A 9719-nucleotide genomic window follows, 5' to 3' on the forward strand; every position below is an offset into this window, starting at 1 on the left:
ATTAAACGCTTAGACATAGGGAATCATGGAGATAAATTTCAGAGCAATACTGTTAACGGCTCACATGATGCTAAAGGTCCGGAAGTCGACTTAAGAGAAACAAAAATCGACAGATTCAAAATCTTTAGAATCTCTTTTAGAAAAAAATGTGTATGAGGAATTGTGCAAGATCGAAATCTTAGGCATTGCATAATTTCGAAGCCCGTATACCAGACCGGATTCTGTAGTATCCGCCAGACTGTGCTTAAAAAATGCTTTAATCACGCCAAATGCAAGTTAAATTTTGTTTGCAACATTCTTTAATTTATGTCGATATTTAACAGGCAACAGGCAATTTAACTGGGGAAATTCTAATTTGCTAATGGGTCAAATGCAAATTTGCGTACGTAAAATGTATGTGAACGTTGAAAGAATTTTAAGTGAACTAAAATCTAAGGAAAAATACATAATACCAAAAAAAAATTTACAAAAATTAACTCGATTCTTTAGCAACTGGAAACCTAAACTTTATTGTGCTTCATGGGCTACAAATTTGCATACACTTGAAACTTTCTAGAAAATCTTCGCTCAAAAATTAAAAAAGAAACCCATCATTTTAGAGATTTTTCGTAACTTTAAGACTCTTGGAACGACCGGTCTAACATGGGTCAATGAGATTATGCTAGGCAAACTTTTCGCACTCGAATTTCGAAATCGTACAATTTACCCCTTTAGGCATCCTAGTATAACATACTACGCTTCTTTTAATTTGTAAGTGATAACCCTTTATATGGTTTGAAAGAAAAAAGTTTTCTGAGTAGGCGTCACTTTTCTTCCCTTGCAGATTCCTTTCAACCTAATTATGCACTTGCGTTTGCCTTACATTTTCCTACCTTTTCAACAAACATCTATTTACCTTTCTTGTGTTATTCTCCGGAACAGCCACTTAGCCTTGTTAACCGCAAAGTGATTTTCAGAGATTTTCCACTTATTATATTCTCCCAAATGGTGCACTGATTTTTCTACCTTTCCTATCCTGTCAGCGGCCTACCGCTTTGCCTGTGCTTTACTTGCCGTTTGACATTTTAACATCTCAATTTTATCAGTCAACGCGAATTGCCTCGCTTGTTTGCGTAAATTTATCTTACCGCTCAAAATTTACGGCATTTCTAACTGGCCGCACACATACATACAAACATACTTACACCGAAGTCAGTCTAACCCCTTTATTCTCATCGTTTATTTATTTACGCGCGTAATTTATTTGGCTTCTACCGTATGCCTTGCTTTATTTCATTTGCTTTCTTTTTGATCATTGCTTCCTTATTTATGTTCGCGCGCGCGCGCTCGCCAAACAACAACAATGAATCTCAGCAAGAATTCTCCACTCAACGAAAATGGCTTGTACATAAATAATTTAAATAAATATTTGCATACTTATTACACATTTTGGTGTGCTAAACTCAGCTACAAACCGGGGACTTTCGTTGGAATTTTAGCTTTTGCAGCTCTGATGCCCAGGTATGCTCTACTCCTTTTGCGAGCATAGATGCGTTGCCGCAAATTATAAATTTAAAAGGAAATAACGATTTGTTATCTATAATCGAGGTAATTATTTGCTTTAAATTATTCGCACATCAGCGAACATTAAATGAGCTGGTGTTGGTGGTAAATTGTTTGTTGATTGTGTCAGTAAAGTGACCTGAAAGATTTGTTTGTGCGATGTGGAAACTTAATGGAGGGCACCAGCAATTTATTACACCAAAGGGTTAGAGTATACATACACACATACTTAATGTGTTTATTGGTAATAAAATTTTTAGTAGTTGTAAAACCATTCGATAAAAGGAACTAATTGAGACGTGTAATCACACAAAAATGTATACATACGTTTGTAAAAGAGATTTTTGGAAATTAGTTAAGCGGGTTTCTGTGCTTTCAAGTAGCCAGCTCTTGCGAAAACTCGCAAGAAATATTTCAAATTCTTCTGTTGCTTGAGAAAGTAATTTGCCGTTGGTGTAAATTTTCCTTGAAGAAGTTAATATGTACTAGCGTATCCGGCGAACTTCGTCTCGTCCAAAATTACTTTTTTGTTCGAAAATTTTGGTACAACACTTTCACCAAATATTTATTCAGTTAACGACTTCCACACATAAATTTATCTGCTCTGATTATGGTTTTTGTGGTCGTCAGAAGGCATATCTTCCATTGCCATTTTAAATAACCTAACCAAAGCGTTGTGTCCGTGATGAAGTTCTTGCAATTTTCCTGCTATGAGAAGTAAATTTTTCCGGAATTTTCTATTCGAAACATTTTTTCAATTTTCCTTGGGCAGAGACAGACAAAACAAAAAAGACAGCTCACATAGGACAGTCCATTCTAGATGGGGATGCAAATGATACAGTATCGGTCATATCTATAGCACGCCATTTCAAAGTGATATTGTGTGCCACTTATGTTTATTTATTTATTTTTAAGAATTTTTAATTAAAATACAGTTCATTCTCAGACAAACCCCATATAAACCCAAGTGTAACAATTTGTACAAAACTACAAAAAAGTGCAACAAATTTTCACCTAAATCTTAAATTTTTTTCTCCGGAAGTGTAAGAATTTTTTCGAGTACGCAGTTTTTTAGCCCCTTCAATTTTAGTCTGACAATGTGCAAGTTTCAAGTGGCTAAAAGTTACCGTTTTTAGAATATTTTTCGCCAAAGGTGTTGCGGATTTCTTCCATATACAAATAAATTGAGTTTATTCATGCGACAAAAAAAATTCTAAAAAATAAACGGTAATTCGTAGCCACTTCAAATTTGCACATTATCAGACTAAAATTGAAGGGGCTAAAAAACTGTGTACTCAAAAAAATTCTAACACTTCCGAGAAAAAAAGTTTGAAATTTATGTGAAAATTTGTTGCACTTTTTTGTAGCTTTCTACTAATTATTAAGCTTGGGTTTGTATCGGGTTTGTCTGAGAATGAACTATATTTTAATTGAAACTTCTTTAAAATTAATAAATAGATACTCTATCACTTTGAAATGGCGTGCTATAGATATGACCGAGACTGTATATCGATATTAGCTATATCGATGATTTTTTGTCGATATTGATATTTTTATGGCGGTGTTTTGGGAACCGATATATCGGAATCGACGATATTTTTTTTCAATACTACGATATTTATATTGGGACAAATTTTTTAAGTTTAAAACAATGTTATAATAAGTTCACGTTTAAAAATTTCGGTTTTAATTTTAAACTTTTTGGACTACATATAATTACATTCAGTTTCAAATAGAAACCTTCAAGTTTAAAAAAAGAGAGTTGGGTTTAGAATTTAAACAGTTCGGTTTAAATTTTAAGCCTAAACATTTTCATAATTAAGAATAAAAATTAAAAATTCAATTTTATACTCCGTCTGATGGGGATTGAACCCGGACAGCCTTGGTAGCAACCAATTGTATCAAGCCTCTTTGCACACTCAGTTACAGCCACGCATGCAAATGTGCTTTCATATGTTGAGTTTGAATCAACATCACATCTCGCTGTGTGCAAACATTTTCTATTTCGGTTTAGATTTTAAACCAAATTTTCTATATATGAAACCTATAAACTAGAATTAAAACATTTTGGTTTGGTTTTTAAACTACGAACTTTTTGGACTAAAATTTAAACCAGAATATATTCAAAATTGCTTACAACTATTGACTGGTTTGGAAAGTAGATTATAAAAGATTAAAAAAGGCAGTAGTCCCAGCGCGGTTTAAAAATTAAACCCAAATTTTTGACCGTGCAGCTATAAATTCTGCCATCATAAATTATTGCTGGTGTCCATAGAATGAGGTATATTGTTTAATGAAAAAAGTTAGTAAAATACTTTAAATGTGATGAAAAAACTTTGCTCCAAGATATTCACAGTTGCGTTGCAACCTGACAAGTAAGCAAACACGAATTAATACATAAATATATAATACACATCGGAAAACAGTAATAATAATAAATTAACTTTCACAAGTAAATCGCTCATTTTTCGTGCAGCTCATTAGGCATTCATATACCAACCAAATAATTTTATTTTATTTACTTTCAAACCACAATTAGTTATTCGTCAATTATTTATTTATGCTTAAACTCAATACAAAGTTGTTAAAGAAAGTAGAGAAGTTTTTCTTGGTGGTTTATTCCTTTGGCAAGTTGTTAGCAGCCCTAATAAAAGTAGTACAGAAAATTATGGAAGTAGGTTAATTGTTACTTATCGATAACTTATATTAATGACGTTTTTTTTTATTTTTGGGAGTTGGGTGTTTTGCACCATAATGCTTTGTACGTTTGCATAACAGTTGTCGATTCGGTAGTCAACTTTTTACTTGTTTTATTTACTAAAATATGTACATAGATTTATCAACCAAAAAAGTAAAACCAAATCGCAGTCATTTACTCTTAAAACTTGTGCCATAAAAATGAGTTTGCTGTGTTCAAAGAGGAGAGTTCATTACGCAACACTCATATGTACCTACTTTAGAAATAAATGATTGATGATAGGAATATCTATGTACATACATATATATTTGTGCTTGTATATGTTTATGTTTTCACTCACTGTGGTAATATTTGCATAAACTAATATGCACATTCGGTTGGTCCTTAAAATAACAATATGCTGGGCACCACATTATTTTGCTCTACGTACAAAATGTAGGTGTCCACGAAAATTTCACGGCTTAAAAAGCTACAGAAGGGTCGATACGAGGACTATAAAATTTTTTTTGGTTGTTTGTTTAAATCGCAAAAATTTTTTGAAATTTTTTCTTTGATCCGCTTTAACTCAGAAAGTTTGTGAAGTAATAAAAAAAGTGTAATCTTTTCAAAATCCTGTTAGCGGACTCCTAAAAATTTTGTTTAAATTTTTCGCGAATGTCTGCATTTTTTCAGTGGGGGCCCGAACAAAGTTAAGATGTTGATATTTTGAAGGACCACCCTTATGTACATACATACGTACATACAAAATAAATATTTGGTTTACATTCCTAAATATTGGAATAAATAACTATTAGTTTACACATCACGAGATAAAAATTGGAATTCAATTTCGCATGGTTTCGGTGATCCAAGAGAACTGAATTTTTTCATTTGCGGCACCACGGTCGAATTTATTTTAACGATTCTCGAAGGATACCAAAAATTATCAAAAAAGATAAAGCCATAAATTCCACCCAACTTCAATCAAAAATTTCAGCACCAAATATATATATTTTATTTTTAACTCTAAAAGAAGTTTATTGATTAGCAGAATTCCTTAGGTTTCTTATTAACAGATATGGTGGAATGGTAAGACAGTCAATTGTAACAATTGCTCAAAAAGATCGTGATTCTGAAGTGGTGTCAACATCCGCGGCACCTAACTTGCGCTGGTCTTAGACACAAGAATATCAGATTGAAAGTTGTTCAAATTTTACGAGTTATTCTTCTTTCAAGCTTGAAAATGTCCTAAGACTTATTCAAAGAGACGCATTGAGTAGGCCCTGCCACACAAAATAGTTCACATAAATGTATAGCAACATTTTACAATTGATTTGTGGTACTTTTCCTTAGTAAGAGAGTATGAAATTTTTCGATATTTAATTACCAATATGTCAAATGAATATTAAACTTCTGCCTATTAAGTTTGTATATTCATACGGAGTTTGTAAACATGCAATAAATATTTAATTTGTATGGTAATAGTTCTTTGTCTGGTACAATAATATGTAAATAATTTACTATTCTACAAAATTTCCTTCATTGCTTCAATTACATGGTAAACATATATTTATGTACATACATACGTGGTAATTAAACAAAAATCTGGGTCAGTATTTGTATGGTTCTAAGACACAAAGGTTAGCTTGCTTTATAATTAATTTTTGTTGTACATAATTTAATATGCAATGCTAAGATTATGAGCTCCCGTTGGTGTAAATAGATACCGTCTAGCATAAAAATGAAGAAGTTAGTATAGTTCTACGTTTATCACAATCAGGCAAGAACACAAAATAAGCACTATCGTATTTTTGAAAACATACCGTCATCTGAAATTCAAATAAATGTTATTATATATCTATTATATAAAATATTGACATATATACACAGTATATTCCAGAATTAGCAGTATAGGTGCTTTACAATGCCTCTTTTCGAAAATTCGTGTTTTTTTCAAAAATTTCAAACATCACTTGACATTGCTTATTTCATATGCAATTCTCTGTGCATATTATTAGTGACATAAATAATCCTAAAAAATATACTTAAATATTCGTATATATACAGTGAAATTTTGCAGAACCGAAACCTGTGAGAAGTGGAAACCTCTAACAATCGTAAAAGTTTTACTTATCCAATTCCTTGTTTTCTTATTTATTCCGAAAAAGCAGAAAGTTTTGTTTTGTGGAAATGTGAAGTGAAAACATTTTTCATCACCTCACATAAAATTACGATTCTGTTCTCAAATGAGAATAAATTTATTTGCAAAAAGTTTTTACAGTGAAAAGTTTTTTTTTCACAAAGTTTTGCAACTGTTGAAAATATAAGTTGAGCATTCTGCTAAAAAAAAGAACACCTCTGCTTATAATAAATATCTTAAACTGCTTGGCAATAGTCCGAGAAAACGCTGTCCTTGCTAGTTTATTTGCAGTTATTCGTGTCCAATTTCTCAATTCTTGAAAATTTTTGTGACCATAATAAGAGGCCACGGGGATTCAAAAGTAGACCTACCTACCGTGGGAGGTGAGCGCCTTCTCATAACACACACTACGTATATACACGTCTATACATACTCGTATGTATACAAAAAAGTTCGAGGTCGACAAAATCACTTTTCATGCATTTTCCTATTGATACTGGCTATAATCGTTCCATGTTATTTATGTAACAGGTTTGAGTAAAACATACATTTGGTTAAGTAGAAATTAAATACTGAATTGACAAAAATTGACTTTCTTTCGGGGTGATTGCCCGAAATATGTAAACTACACAAGTCTCCTTTTAATTACATTTCTTTCACATAAATATGTAGATATGTATACAAAGGTTGAAATGTTAGCACATTCCTCAATCAAAGCGATACATTGTTGTGTGGTCTCATTATTATTGTAAACACAGCGGAACTTTGAGTTAACTGAAATGCAAAGTAGGCCTTTGTGTATATACATCGTTATTTACACATGTACTTACGCCCAATTGCTTCCGATTCCATTACAATGCCAGCAATCAGCGCTACGACCTATTTGCTTTTTCTTCTGCTTAAATTGCTTTCGAAGGTAAAGTGCGTGCAGTGTACACGTTTTTCTTAGATACTTGGTATGTAATCTCTTATTGATTTGGCCATTCAGTTAATTTGTTTTCATAAAATTAAACTATGTATTGATGTTTTGGTCACAATAATAATGCAGTGATATACAGTCGTTATATTATGCAAAGTATGACTCAATGAAATACGAGTACTACACGGAAATCTATAAAAAAAAATTACGGGGTGCAGTTTGATTTACCGATTTTTTGGCTGGTATCTATGTATGTACATAGACACATACATACAAATACTTCTATTTGAATCGTTATTTGTCTGCTGAAGTGAAAAACGGTAGTGCTATAAAAAATTTGTGAATATTAAGTACTATGTAATAAACTTAATTGGGGTACATAAATAATAACCACTTTTGTATTCGGTGGATAAATAATTATTCAACCGTAAATAGATTTTATTCTATATCGTCCCTAGACACGAATAAAGGCGCGAGCTAAAAACAGGACCGCAAAAAAAGACGCATAAGAAAACTTCAATGAAGAAAGACTCTTAACATAGTTGACGGCGAAGAAAGACCCGTAAAATTAATTTCGTGGTGGACTATGTTTGCCGGTGTAACTGTATGTAACTTTCCCAGAGAGTTTTTAGGGAATTATGCTGAATTGACAGTCCTTGACCAGGTATAAATCTATGTCTACGCGTCTTTCTTCGCCGTCAACTAGGTTTCCCGTCTTTCTTCGCAGAAGTTTTCCTTAAGGGCCTATATTCGTTAGATTTTTTTATGCGTCTTTTTTCGCCGTCAAAACACCAGCGCGTTTTTATTCGTGTGTTGTGGCGATTTGTACTCATTTTAACATAGATTTCGTTTATTGCCAATTTCGCCATAATTCAAGAGGAAGCGATGTGCGCTGGTAGCACTTTTATTATAGCCAGCACTCCTCATGCCCTAACGTCAGCCTTCGATCAGTATAGTGGTTTCGAAGTTCATATGCTTATCTTCGGAAGCGAAGTCTGGCCGTATGAGTGCTTCACAGTGGCACATAATGTGCTCTGCGGTTTCACTTTCCTTGTAGCACAACCTTCACTTAGTTAACAACTCCTATGTTTGACAAGAGTTTCGTTAGCCTGCCGTGGCCAGTAGGAAAACATTTCTTACTTCATGCCTACTGAGGTGAAGGACTCCTTCGATTCTACTTATTGTTAATTTCGGAGTAGCTATTTACTATTCATACATATATTATTAGTAGTTTCGCCTAATGAATTCACTCCACCGGTTGAGGTGTACTCGGTTCTTAGATGCGATAAATGTTAAAAGCTGAACGCAACCCCACAATGGATTTGAGGCCAACTCGTGCGCTTTAGAAGCGAGTAGCGAGGTTCTGAAATCCGAGTGTATGTAGATATATTTTCTGTTGGCATGCACCACGGCCTGAACCACAGGTTAACAAATATAATGTGCAGCCCGTCGCTTTGTTCTAAGACCCAGAGGATGGAAGCGTGTATGAGTTTCTTGTCCTCCGCCAGTGATGCCTGGGGAAGGTACTTTGTCGTTGTATTTTACTGAGCTAAGCCTTCATCAACTTCGGTTCTACCTGCTTTTACCGGACGGGCGCATCATAAGTTAAAATGGATTTGGAGGTGGCATCACACAGTCATCTGGCCTATTTAGGTCAATTGCCCCAGTTCCGCCTCATTAGTTTCCCGCAGCTGCAGATAGAAACCAGAGTAGTTCGTCTACCAGATGAACCACAGAAGGTTGGAGATCACCGTACCTTACGCGAGATCTTTCGTAGCCTAGAATTTGACTCTTTTCTGTCAAGCAGTTAGCAGGGCCTAAAGGTGAAAAAGTGCGAAAAATCGACGTAGTTTCGTATTACCTACCATTCTGCATCAAAAAATAAATTTTGAAAAAAATAGACTGGTCACCTTCATACCTTTAGGTATCGATATCAAACCGAACCAAAATCGTTGCTGGGGTATGCCTCCCGTTTTAGCTATCGGACTCGAACTGGTTTCGAATGCGACCAACAAGTCAATGTGTGGCTTTTTATGACTGCTACATTAGAGTTACCTGTATAGCATTTTAAAATAAAATAAGTTGTGAACATGCAGAAAATTAGAAAATTTCGGGTTAATAAGTTTAATTAAAATTAATTTAAACACCGTGCCACATCTAATCAACAAAAACAAAAGCTTATATTTAGTTTTATAACTTACGCGTATTCTCGTACACGTGTTAGTGTAATGAAATTCTAATTTTAATTAACAACTTGAAGTGCCAAAATTTGCATTGTCATTAATCCATTGTGTTGGCTTTCCACTTTTCGAAAAAATGAAACTATTAATTCCATACTAATTTGACCGACAGAAGCGAAAAAACTATGCCTGAGCAAAATAAACCCACACACACACATACAAAGCAAGTCAAGGTTGTTTTGCTGGAAAATTTTTGTGTTA

Source organism: Rhagoletis pomonella, unplaced genomic scaffold (genome assembly GCF_013731165.1).
Source record: "Rhagoletis pomonella isolate Grant_MI unplaced genomic scaffold, Rhpom_1.0 Rhpom_scaffold_00002, whole genome shotgun sequence".
Classification (NCBI taxonomy): Eukaryota; Metazoa; Arthropoda; class Insecta; order Diptera; family Tephritidae; genus Rhagoletis; species Rhagoletis pomonella.